Source organism: Struthio camelus, chromosome 1 (genome assembly GCF_040807025.1).
Source record: "Struthio camelus isolate bStrCam1 chromosome 1, bStrCam1.hap1, whole genome shotgun sequence".
Classification (NCBI taxonomy): Eukaryota; Metazoa; Chordata; class Aves; order Struthioniformes; family Struthionidae; genus Struthio; species Struthio camelus.
The window spans coordinates 69094238-69105936 of record NC_090942.1 but is presented as its reverse complement, the minus strand read 5'-3'; the positions used below and the strand labels follow the sequence as shown (position 1 = coordinate 69105936).

At 42.1% G+C, this 11699-nt stretch overlaps 1 protein-coding gene across 1 annotated transcript in view; it reads left to right on the top strand.

Moving 5' to 3' along the window:
• The first annotated feature begins 3354 nt into the window (after positions 1–3354).
• The window catches only part of NINJ2 (ninjurin 2), a 61195-nt gene continuing 52850 nt past the window's right edge, over positions 3355–11699 (top strand). The window contains exons 1-2 of the mRNA XM_068947008.1: positions 3355–3492; positions 5914–5986. The gene's annotated coding sequence lies outside the window, so the exon portion shown is untranslated. The remainder of the gene's footprint in view (positions 3493–5913; positions 5987–11699) is intronic.

Below are 11699 nucleotides of genomic sequence, written 5' to 3'. Positions count from 1 at the left end.
TTTCTCCAGTTCAGTTGTCTAGTTGCTTTTTTTATCCACTGGATCTCCATTATGCTAGGATACAGGAGCACCTCATGTAGACAGATACAATTAGGCAGGGGCAAAACCAATACAGGACCAAAATCCCTGTGATGTGAACGGAATTTCTTTCTTTCTCCCCATCACTCCTGCAGAAAAGCTGATCATTGTCACACCCTGCTTCACACCCGAGACGACACACAGCAAGCTGCCCACGCCGCAAGAATCCGTCTCTGTCTCCCAGGGCTGCTGATAGCAACATTGCTCTCTTCACTTCCCGGTAGTAAATCTCTCCTCCTGTCACCTTCAGGGCTATCGAAAGATAAAAGGCAACTTCCTTTTTTTGGCCTGGGGCTGGTAGAAGGACGCATTGTCCCTCTGCCTTGGGTGAGGCTCATAGCAGAGCATGCCTGCCCTCTAAGAAGCCAGCAGCGCAGCTGCTCCAGCTCCCTGATGAAAAATGCTCAGGTGCTGGGAATCCACCTGAGGGTATGGTTCCTAGATGAGAGATACAAATAAGGAGAAGTAGATGTGATACTTTGGAAAGGAATAAATGCACAGACTAGCCCAGCACAAAGGCTAGGGTGTCTGATGGGCAGGGTGACAGGGATTTTTCTTATTTGATGCCCGGAATTGTTCCTTTCCTTTAACTCATTATGGAAAAAAGCTTAAACTGAGACACTTTCAGGGGAGTACCTGTGGTATTCATTATCATAAGCTGGCAGGAGGCAAGACCTGCCCATGATGGTAAAGAGCAGGGACCTGCCTCTATTGACTTCACTGCATCCAAGCTGCTTGTAAAGCTGCTCCACTCTCTTCCCTCCCTTTTCTCCTTACTGCCTGGGGGGATGCCCCCTGCCAGCAGCCTTCACTGATGACAGAAAGTGTCCGGCTGTGATGCTTCAAAGCGGGGAGCAGGTACTGAGGGCTCAGAGCCTATGTCTGTAGGTAACCAGGGTAAAACACTGGTTTCCAGGAAAGCTGTTTTCGTTCAGATGGCTGGTGCTGACAGGGAAACGCTCTCAAACAGTTTTCAAGGAAAGAGAACTGCTCCTGAAATGGTAATTCTACTATAAAGAGAAAAATAAAAGGGAGCCAGAATAAAATGTGATAGTTATGAATAGTGGATTTTGGAAGTCTTGTTTCAGGGGTCTATAATCAAATGGCTACCTATCATTCTAGCTCATAATCCCACCCCCCCACCCTTCATGTTTGCTATGGATTATATATTAGGAAAAAACTACCATTCTTCTTTGTCTGTTTAGGTCACAGTGACCTTGCAACTCCTACACGAAGGGCAGTCACAGATGCCTGATGTAATCAGGTATGATAGTCAGTGTTTCCCCAAGATTGGTGATGCTTGTGAGAAACGCTTTTGTTATCACATTTCTTGGCTTCTGCTGTCCAGGCTTTTTTTGTCCAAAAAAAACCCCTGCATATTTGTTAATGGATAAACGAAAAAAATAAAGCAATTTTCCTTTGAGAACAACTTTTTTTCTAGCATAAAAATAAATTTAATTTGGAAAAAAAATCTATTTATTCCGAAACAGTTAGCATTCTAAACCATTTTTGTGCATTTCTAGCTATTCTAATCTAATCATGTCTATTTTTAGAACGCCAGTGAATAATAATAGCAAACAGCGTTGTTTTCTGTGAGACAATCTGAGACTCCCAGTCGAGCTTCTGCTAGAGAAGCGTATCATAAAAAGCACCATCACAGATTTGCACCTTTGTTACAGAGGCAGGCAGACAGATCAAGGACTTAGAGGACCTGCCATCTGAAGTCTCTTCAGTATGAGGATGTGCTTTCAGGGATCAGTAAGGAGGAGGCTTTGTTCTGCTGCTGAAATAAGTGTCTGCAGATAAAAGGAGGACTCCTGTGCCTGGGCCATCAGCCTGACACTTTTCAAGACATGAATTTCACCTAGAACTAAGCACGAGCTGGTGGACTGAAAAATAAAATGTATTTGCTTTTATTTTATTTACCACCTTAAGCGGAGTCCCATTCACTTTGTAAATGAATCCTGATGCATAATTAACCTACCGGAATGGAGGATTTTACAGCACAAAGATCGAACATTTTAAATTGCACAAGCATGGTAGCAGAATGAAAACTACAGTCACTAGGGATGTTTCCATTACCTTCAATGCATTTTGATCAAGCCCTCAAAACTTCTGGAGTGCACACGTTCAGTCACCTGTCACTCTAACATCCGTATCACAAAGCCATCACCCTAACAGACTTTAATAAACCTGAGCACAGGTATGATGTCATCTCTTGCTCCTGGAGCAACCCCTTCGGGTCCTGGATGAAATACCCTGAGGAAGACGATGTAAAGGGGAAGCTGTTTAAAGCTACAGTTCCTCTTGCACTATGGCTAGAGAGATGACTTTAGTTTTTGATTCTCTTTGGCACCTGTTACTTATATAATATAAAACCCTTTTAAAATGCATTTTCATTTTGACATTGAAAAATAAAGAGTGTGAAAAGAGGAGAAAGGATAGTTCCCCTAAGCCTCCAGCTTATGTTATTAGATTTTCAGCACTCCCAGCATTCTCACCTTGCCCATCATCCACAGCCTACATATGTTCCTGCCAAGGAGTGACTGACATCCAAACTGTATCTTTCATCCAAAGATCTCAAAGCACCTAATGAACCTCACCAGCTAATTATTTACTATATGTACAAAGAGCATTTTGCTCACTGCAGTTCAGCCACCTCTAGGATGAAAGGCAGTTTTTAGTCAGACAGCATATATTACTTTAGGGATCTAGGCATAGAGTAGTGAATACCAACTTCTTAGTGAAACTAAAAGGGAATTTTAGACAGAAATGATTTAATTACCCATCCAGGATGTTATCTGGTAAGACAGATTTAGACTTTTCCAAAAAGTGACACAGTTAGTTAAGTCCCTGGTTTTATCTCTGAGCTGAAAGCCACCACCCTGCAAAACACTCTGCCTGCTGAATACCACTGTGGGAATTGGCTCAAAAGAAAGTACTGCCCTGTGAACTGCCAACCCTGTTTTCTACTGAATTTTTCCTTTAGGATGAAGGGGACTAACACCACGTGCATTTTCCATGTACAGAAAACAATAGTACATCATAAAAATAATTTGTGCCTGAACAAACAGACATAATGAATGATGATACTGATGTAAAACCACTGGCAGGTGTGTGTTGTGAGCTCTCTGCTTTCCGCCAGAGAATTGAGTTATGGATCCCTGTGAAGGAAGGCTGATGTCAAGGCTAGCACCTTTTCTCCCCTTCCTTCTGTCTTGGCAGACCCCTGTTTCACAGCTCAAACAGGATGGACAGGCTGTTGCACAGAAACACCAGTACTTTCATTCATGCACATGGAAGAAAGGGCTGGATCTGCCTCCCATTGCTTCACTTGAATGCAGTTTAGCAGGCGCAGCAGAAAGTGGACATTGACTGGAGTACGTTCTGGCATCATACCAGTGTTAATTTGAGGTAAGTTTTGGACATGTACGGAAATATAAATGAGGGCAAATTTGTGACTCTAAAGTATTAAGTTTACTCCTGCTGCATGCATGACTCTCAATGCTTTAAGAGATGTTTCAAAACATTTCTCATCCCAAAAGACTAATTAAAGACACAGTCCTTTAGCAACAGCTCACCCTTAAAAACTGAAAGCTAATTTCTGATGGAATACACAATAGAATACCAGTGTTGGTGCTTTCTGGTTGTTTTTTTCCTTTCATTAATTTCCTTTACCTGCAACCTGATCTTTAACTGCAAGAGTGAATGACTTACCTCAAGACGGGTGAGAACAATTCGCAATAACTCCTATACGCATTGAAGGAGCCTCAGACCATTTAGACAACTCTGTGAGTAGCCAGCTACAGCGAGGCCACAGGTCTGAGCACAAAATAATCCAGGTGAACACACATAGCCTTGGCTTCCACATTCACACAAGGCTTGGCTGAGCGCATTGAAGAGCAGAAGGATCGTTTGGTCCCGCTACTCGTGCACCTAAAGCTCAGCACTTTGTTTAATGCTTTGCTGTTTTTAAGACTGGAGTGGCCAGCACTTTGCAGGTGTGAACCTGTTCCTTCTGCCACATCAAAGGAAACTCTGGTTATGGTGGGACAGGTTTAGATCTCTCACCAGTTTTAACTGGTATGAACTGAGTTATGCCTCCTTTAGCCTGTAGAGAAAAAGCAACCAAGTCCATAATACTTTGGAACTGGTAGGTAATACCATGGTTGAAATATCATAAAAGTGATTAGAAATCCAGAATTTGTACAAGGTCTACAGCAAAAGTTGTGTATTCAGGGACCAGTTGTGTATTCAGGGACCAATAAAAGCTGGAACTGAGCTTAGCACAATGATCCTGATAAGGAGCTATTAGAATAAAAGTACTTATACTAGGAAGGATTATAACCTCACTTCCCAGCTGTAATCTGAAATAGTCCTGCACAAATAAATAGTTACACTGGTGTAAAAGCTCAGACTATGAGACAAAAGCAGACCGTGTTTTGTTTAGTGAATCCCTATAATCTATTTCTTTGCGATATTCCCTCATCTCACAGGCACATCTGGTGTTTTAGAAACACTGTACTCAACAGCGGTAAAAGTACACCAGGGCCAAGAATAACAAACGAAAAATGAAAACGCTCGGGCCTAATGCTGATCTCATATGGGTGTAAATCAGAGAGATTCCAGCAAAACCATTGGAACCACACCAATGAAATACTTGTGTCTGATTCAGAATCAAAACTGTAGAGACCAGTGATTTCATCAAGTAAGACTCACTGTCAGGGCTGAGATTCTCTCATTCCACTAGAAAACTTTACTGCATAAGATCTTTAAAAGGGCTTCATACAAATGTCACAGATGCTGTGGAAGTGACAAAGCTATAGCAAAAAACATTTTTATTAGCTCTTGTGTCTGCACCACATAATGCATGGTACCTGACAAAGCAGATTAAGCACAAGTTTTTGATTTACAATTTGCAGCACAAAAAAAGGGGAATTTGTGAGCAAACAGATGCATATTTTGCACCTAGTTATTGGACTGGTATGTGCTTGGTCCTGAGCCAGTTAAGGTCAGAGAACATCTTTCGACTGACTGCAAGGAGGGCTGGATAAGGCTCTAAACACAAAATCTTCAGGAACATGACCTTCTTAAAAATATACATCATTGTACTTTGTATTTCTGGTGTTGGCTTTAGGCATTGTCACAACAGCACTTGTAACACATGGCAATTCAATTTAAATAGACTGCCTTTTAAACAGGAAACAGTTCTCAGCTGGTTATTAACCGAACTGTTTGAAGACATCAGAAATTAAAATCTCTTAGACCCCTGTTTGCCACTGCGAGATCCTAGATGGTGTATCCATAAATGCCTGTGCTGAAATCATTCTTGAGGCTGAAAATTCTGTCTTCCCTTGGAATCCAGCAGTGGGAAAGCAAAAGGGCATTGAAGACAGAGACACAATAGCTGCATTAAGTTTCCTAATACCACCTTCCACTGTAAGATCTATTCTTCTCTCTTGTTGCTGCTCACTTCCAAGGGCTAAATCATATCAAATTAGGACTATCATGAAAATATAGGCCTTCCACTTCCCGGGCACATGATGCCAAAATGCAATACATTTTATATAATTGCCAAGCGCTGCTGTTTTAATTTCGTCTCATTGTACCTATATTTTTACCCCTCTTTCTCCCTCCCATTTCAAACCGTGCTGGAATCTGCCCTTCCCCTGCTGTCTCCCTTCAGAGCTGCTCTAAAGCTCACTACAGACAAGATGACTTTCTGTGGATTTAAAGGGGCTTTATAGGAGGTACTGACTTTAGCTGTCCTCCACATGTTTCATACTTTGCTTGTAAAATACTTCTTTGCAAATGATGTCTTTTGTTACCTCCCAGTCACTGCTTGTTGAGTTGTCTGCAGTTTATCAGCACTTGGAGGCAAAGCAGCCCATTGAGGACAACGTTCCAGGTACGAAGTCTCTCCTTACTTTTCCCTATGGTCCTCTAGGACTCTTCCTACCTCAGGATGCCCTTTTAAAGTCCACTTTTCCAGGTATCAGTATACTGCTTGCTTTGTAAACAGAGGAATAACCTACTCAGGCTCTCTGTTGTTTGACTTTGTAGTCTATGAACATCAAGGCAAACAGCAGCTAGAAGACTTGACTTAAGGACTGAAGTTCACTAAGAAGCACTAAGATCTTGAGGCAAAGGGTTTCATATTACTAGCTCCTCTGTCTCGTTGATTAGAGGTTTTATAACTGAGAGTGTGCTTCAAGGTTTATTTGGGGACTTTGTCAGGAGGGCAGAGGTGGGGGAAGGGAGAGAGTATGTGAGTCGGAGGGTTTCTTTTGTATCTAATGTGTGGCATTAAGACGGGAACAAACAAAGGCGGCAAAAGGGAATGCTATTAACATACAGTTTCCAGATTTATCCCTTGGCTTACCGCTGGGTCAATTCTCTGCAGCATTTAGTAGAGAGATGGCGGGGGTGGAGGGCTGGGCACTGTAAGTAGGGAGAGTACAAGAGAGGGAATCTAGGAGTTGTTCCTTTCCGAGGATTTGTTCCTTTCTGCAAACTGTACTCAACTCTTACTGAAGTCAATGGCAGTGATTTGAATATTCTGGATATCTGAGTAAGAGTAATCCATGATTTTGCTTGAGCTTCACATTCCAGACCCTTAGGAAAGTGACTTACGGCTGAAATGTTGTTGCCGTATAGGAGGCTTTGCAAAGTTCATTCACAGCATGCAAAATGCGTCTATGGCAAGCTCTGCTACCAGGGTCAGATTCAGGAAAGACTCCAGGAGACTCAGGAACACTAGAATGAGTACCAGTAAGAAAGAGAACAGATCTATATTCTGCCCATTTTGCAAGGGCCAGATTTAGAGGGGACTTCCAGAAGAAAAGTAAATGAGCATGTAATAGGAGTCTTAAAGTTTCCAAACTTTACCCTGGAAAATGGTTTTCAAAGCTGCCAGGCACAGCAGTGCTAGGAAACACTGCTGAGGCTAAAGTCAGATTATGGACCAAGGCGGTAAGCACTGAAGTCAGTCGGGAGATCCACAGGGAAACTTAGCAGCAAATTTTATGTTCAGAAGTATCACTGAAGATGTTCGGGTAATCACTGTAGGACTCAGAAAGGAAGAATTTATTAAGGCTCTCTAACAGACCACGCTGTTAGCAATGATCATGTAACAGGGGTGTGTGCACATGTCCTGACTCACGGTTGTTCAAAAAAGGTTCAAGCATACCATGTGTCTTGAACTAGAGAGACTGAAAAAGAGCATGAAGCAGCCTCTAACTTCTGTAGGCTATGGCAAAGGTGTTAAAGAAAAGGGGGTGTAGATTGAATGCACATAACTGTTTTTTAACTTCACGTACCTGCCTTTGTGCAAGATAAGGATTGAAAAACCGAGTTCTTTGTCCACTTCTCAACAAAGTGCCACTTAGGCTGTAGTCTGACTGTGCTCCTTGTTTCTTAAGTGATATCTTCTCCTGCCAGGCCTGTGGTAAATTAATGTTGTTAATCTGCATTTCCAGTAACAGGTGTTTGTCTAAGGAAGAAAAAATCCAACAGCCTAGCACCTAGAAAAGAGCATTCAATCTTGAAGAACTACTCTCCAAATGGGATGTGGTTTTACCACTCCAAATTCTTCAGCAGAGAACCAAAGCAAATACTGGGCTGCTCAGATTTCTGGGAATTATCAGTAGCTACTTAGTTACATGAACTTCAGCTGGTGCTCAGGAGGTGACCTTCGGCTCCCTACAGCCTGATCCACCTTTACTCCATTCTCACTCTCTGATTGTGGTTTACCACAACTTTTTAAAAAGTTGAATGCTGCTGAAAGAATCCCTTTCTTGTCTAGTATCTATCCTGGCCTCCGAGCTGGAAGCAGTGATTTTCTCTCAGGGACAGACAGAAAATTCACTCTGAGTCAGACCCCACAAAAATTACAGTCTGTGCCCCAGACTCCTACTATCAGTTCAAACACACAGAAGATTATTTCTTTATTAGCTTGCACCCCCTATGACCGCTTTCACCTGTGCTAAGTGAATGCAGGCCGCCAGCAGAGCAAAACTCTCCAATACCTCAGCTCACAAAGAGCCTGGAGAGCAACAAAAGCAATCAGAGATCTGTGAAATATAACCTATGAGGAAAGAGTAGAGGAATTTTTGTTTTCTTAAATATAGAGAAGACTGAACAGAGACATGATAACAGTCCTCAAAAATGTAAACGGCTGCAGTAAAGAGGAAGGAAATAATCTTTCTCTCCCACATGGAGAGGATAAGAATAACAGGCTAAAATTTCATTGAAAAGGCTTTTGATTAGATATTAGCAAAACCATTTCTAACAGTAAGGATGGTGATACTGAAGCCCTGGAATAGGTTTCCTTGGAAAGTGGGTGGACTGTGCAGCTGGAATGCTTTCAGAGCAGGCTGGAGCAATATCTGTGCTAAGTAGGCAGGTACCAATGACCCACTGCTCTTGGGGCAGAAGAAGGAATTAGGTGACCCCTAAAATCTCTTCTAGACTTGTTTTTGTATAATTGAACAAGTTATTATCTAAGTAAGTTTTCACATATTCTCATTTCGCACATCACTCTCAGGGAGAATTTTAGAAGTATACTTGCCCCAATTCAATTGCATCTTTGTTTTCTAAATCCCCAGAGCCTTCCTTATGATTATTACTCTTCCAGACACCAAACTACACTTGCTGCGGTTCTCTTCTGCAGAACTAGAAACAAGTCTTGCCAACCAGGGTTTAGGACCCTGCCATTCACTGAAAGACACTGAAAGACCTAAATTAGTTACCAAAAAATGGGCCTTCGGCTACCTAATCGCTTGCCTTTGCTCTTGCAGTGGCAGGTACTGCAATATTACTGAGCTGCGATCTGCAAGGAAAACCACCAGTGGAATACAGAAAGTGGGACTTGGGACAAGAAAGCACTTACTGGGTTAGCAGGTTCAGTCTATGGCTGTCACAGGCAGCCATTTCAGATAATCCTTTCCATAATCTGAGCAAACTCCATCGTAAATCTGGTTCGATCCCTTGTCCTTTCTACTCTCACTGACTGGCTCCTCTGGAACGTCAGTACTTAGGCAGCCAAGAACCTTCTTATTTCTAACCTCGAATTTTTTCTTGGCCAATTTATTAATTAGTTCTTGTGCTAATGCTTCTGTCTCTCTGGTGATCCTGCTTAGTGTATTCACAGATGGCAGCAGTATTCCTCTCGAGTTTCATTTTGTAAGGCTAAACAAATTGAGCTCTTTTAATGTCCTCTCAGAAAATAAGATGAATGCACCTATAATGCATCAGTAGCACTTTTTCCTTCTGGGTATAGTAAACTGATGGCCCAGAATTAGAGAGGGGAGTCTCCGAACAAAACAAAACAAAAACCAGACCACTATTGTAACACAAAAATCAAGTCATGGGAAACGTTAAGAAGTGAAGTTGCCCTGTCATTTGCCCTGTTAAAAGTGTAGTATTCTACAGAAACCCTTGTGGTCCTGGTTATGGTTCCCTCTAGGGCACCACAATATACCTTAGAGCGGTGGGGAAGAGCAATTCTTCTACTGGTCTTTGAATAGCATGGACTACTTTCAGCTACCAGCAGTCTCTACTGACCCGTGCCGAGGCCTGAGGATTTCAGCTCTTCCTTCCCATGCCCCCTTTGCAGAGGCCAGCCCCACTGGTGGCACCAGCACTGCAACGCTGTGGTTACGCATTCAGCAGCAATGCTGCTTGAACCAGCTTGTCCCCACCCTTCTCTACTCCCAGATGTTCTTTCCGTTTCCCGCCTTGCACCCTCCCTACTGCCAGCGTGTTTGTGCAGTTATGTGCAGAACCAGGTCAGGGAACTGATCCCAGCCAGAAAAATAGCCTGGCAATTTTTTTTCCAGCTGGACCTAATTCTTCTGTCTGGTTTCTTGGGTGGCTGCACAAGCACTTTGGCTGGCATAAGGGAGGGAGCAGGACGGGGGTGGAAATAAGCAGCTTTGCCATCCGCCCTCCTCCCAAGTGAGGGCGGCTGCTCCACAGAGCCTCTCCTCCACACTCAGCTGGTGCAGGCTGATCTTGCAAGGGAAATCAGATACTTTTCTTCTTCATGACCCAGATGCTCCTCACCCTCCTTTCAAGAAATGCTGCTCCCCGTATGCTCTTTTTCCTGTCCATCTCTACTAGGCATTATTAAAAAGACTCCTTATGTTCTCTAATCAAAGCAACATCCAGTAGAACAGCCAGTTTTGGAGGTCTCCCACTTCTCTCATGTTTTATAAACACAGACTAGAGGAAGGTTTGGGGTCACTGAGTCTAAAACTAGTGAGTGCTGCCACTCATGTCACATAATCTCTTTTAGAAACTGTGCTGCATTTTCTGTCTTAATCTTTGGACCATTACAATGGCACTTTTTTATGTCGTAATTAACAAATACTGGAAAGATAGTTTGAAAAATTTGTCTGTTGTCTTTGTAATCAGATTTAATAGTAAGTACGTCTCTGTTACTAATTTCTTCACTGAGGCATTCCTTCTTTTCTTGGGCAGTTATTACAATTCAAGTGAAAATAAACCCACTTCCCTCTCTTCTCACATTTCCAGGTTCGGAGCTCTGCTATTAATATGACATACACAAACAATCTCCAAGAGACATTTTATCATTTGAAGTTGTTTCATTCTAATGTATTTGGCTCCAGACACTCCAAGGGAGGTTGATACAGCCATTACTACTAATACACTTCACAGAAAGACTCTTTCATGCTATCTTGGGAGAGGGAATTGGGAGCCTGGTTTGATTTAAGTGTCTAGAAGGACACAAGAGTTACTGTAAGTTTCACCTGATTTCTGTAGGTATTCTGAGGACACTGTGAGAGATTATTACTCTTTTCAATACCTCTCTGGAGAGTGTTAAAAAAAAAAATCTAGCATAGCATTTAGATAAAGTACTAAGTAAAACTAGTTTATAAAGGAACATTGTTATATATCGTGTGGTCTTGTGTGAAATTACTGCACCAGTAATAATTGTTTATCTACCAAATAAAATGCTAGATGCTTCATTACCATCTGACCACTAGAAGATATTTTGAACCTGTTTTGATGCTTATGGCACATCTAGGGACAGAAAAACTTTGGCCAGACTTCACAGGTCATTTGCTGGAAACTTGTTCACAAAGAACCTGCACAACACAAACTCCCAACGGTGGCTTTAAGAAACACAGCAAACACCCACCCAGTATAAATTATGCATTAATAAACAATATTTATTTATAAACTGATGAACCATGGCACCTTTTTATAGACTGTACTGAGAAAAGTAAACTAAAACAGGTAATAATCTATATTAGCATCTCTGCCATAATGTACTTACAGGTAGTTGTTAGTCAACATATAGATTCCCATCAGATGTCTAGACAACAACAGCAGAAGATAGCTGCATTTTGGTTTAAATGTTCCTTATATTAAAAAAAAAAAAAAAGCCATAAGTTGTGGAAGAGTGGGAGTGAGTAGCCCGCATTTGCCCCTCCCTTTCCCTTGTAGGATCCAAACAACAGTCACTTCAGTGATAACAAGGCACAGGGATCTTAATTTTCATTCATGTGTAGGAGCCATAAAGGTGACTTTCATTGCGACTGTAAAATCAGCCTCCTTGAAACTTAAGCAAGCAGTGACTGTATTTTAAGAGAACC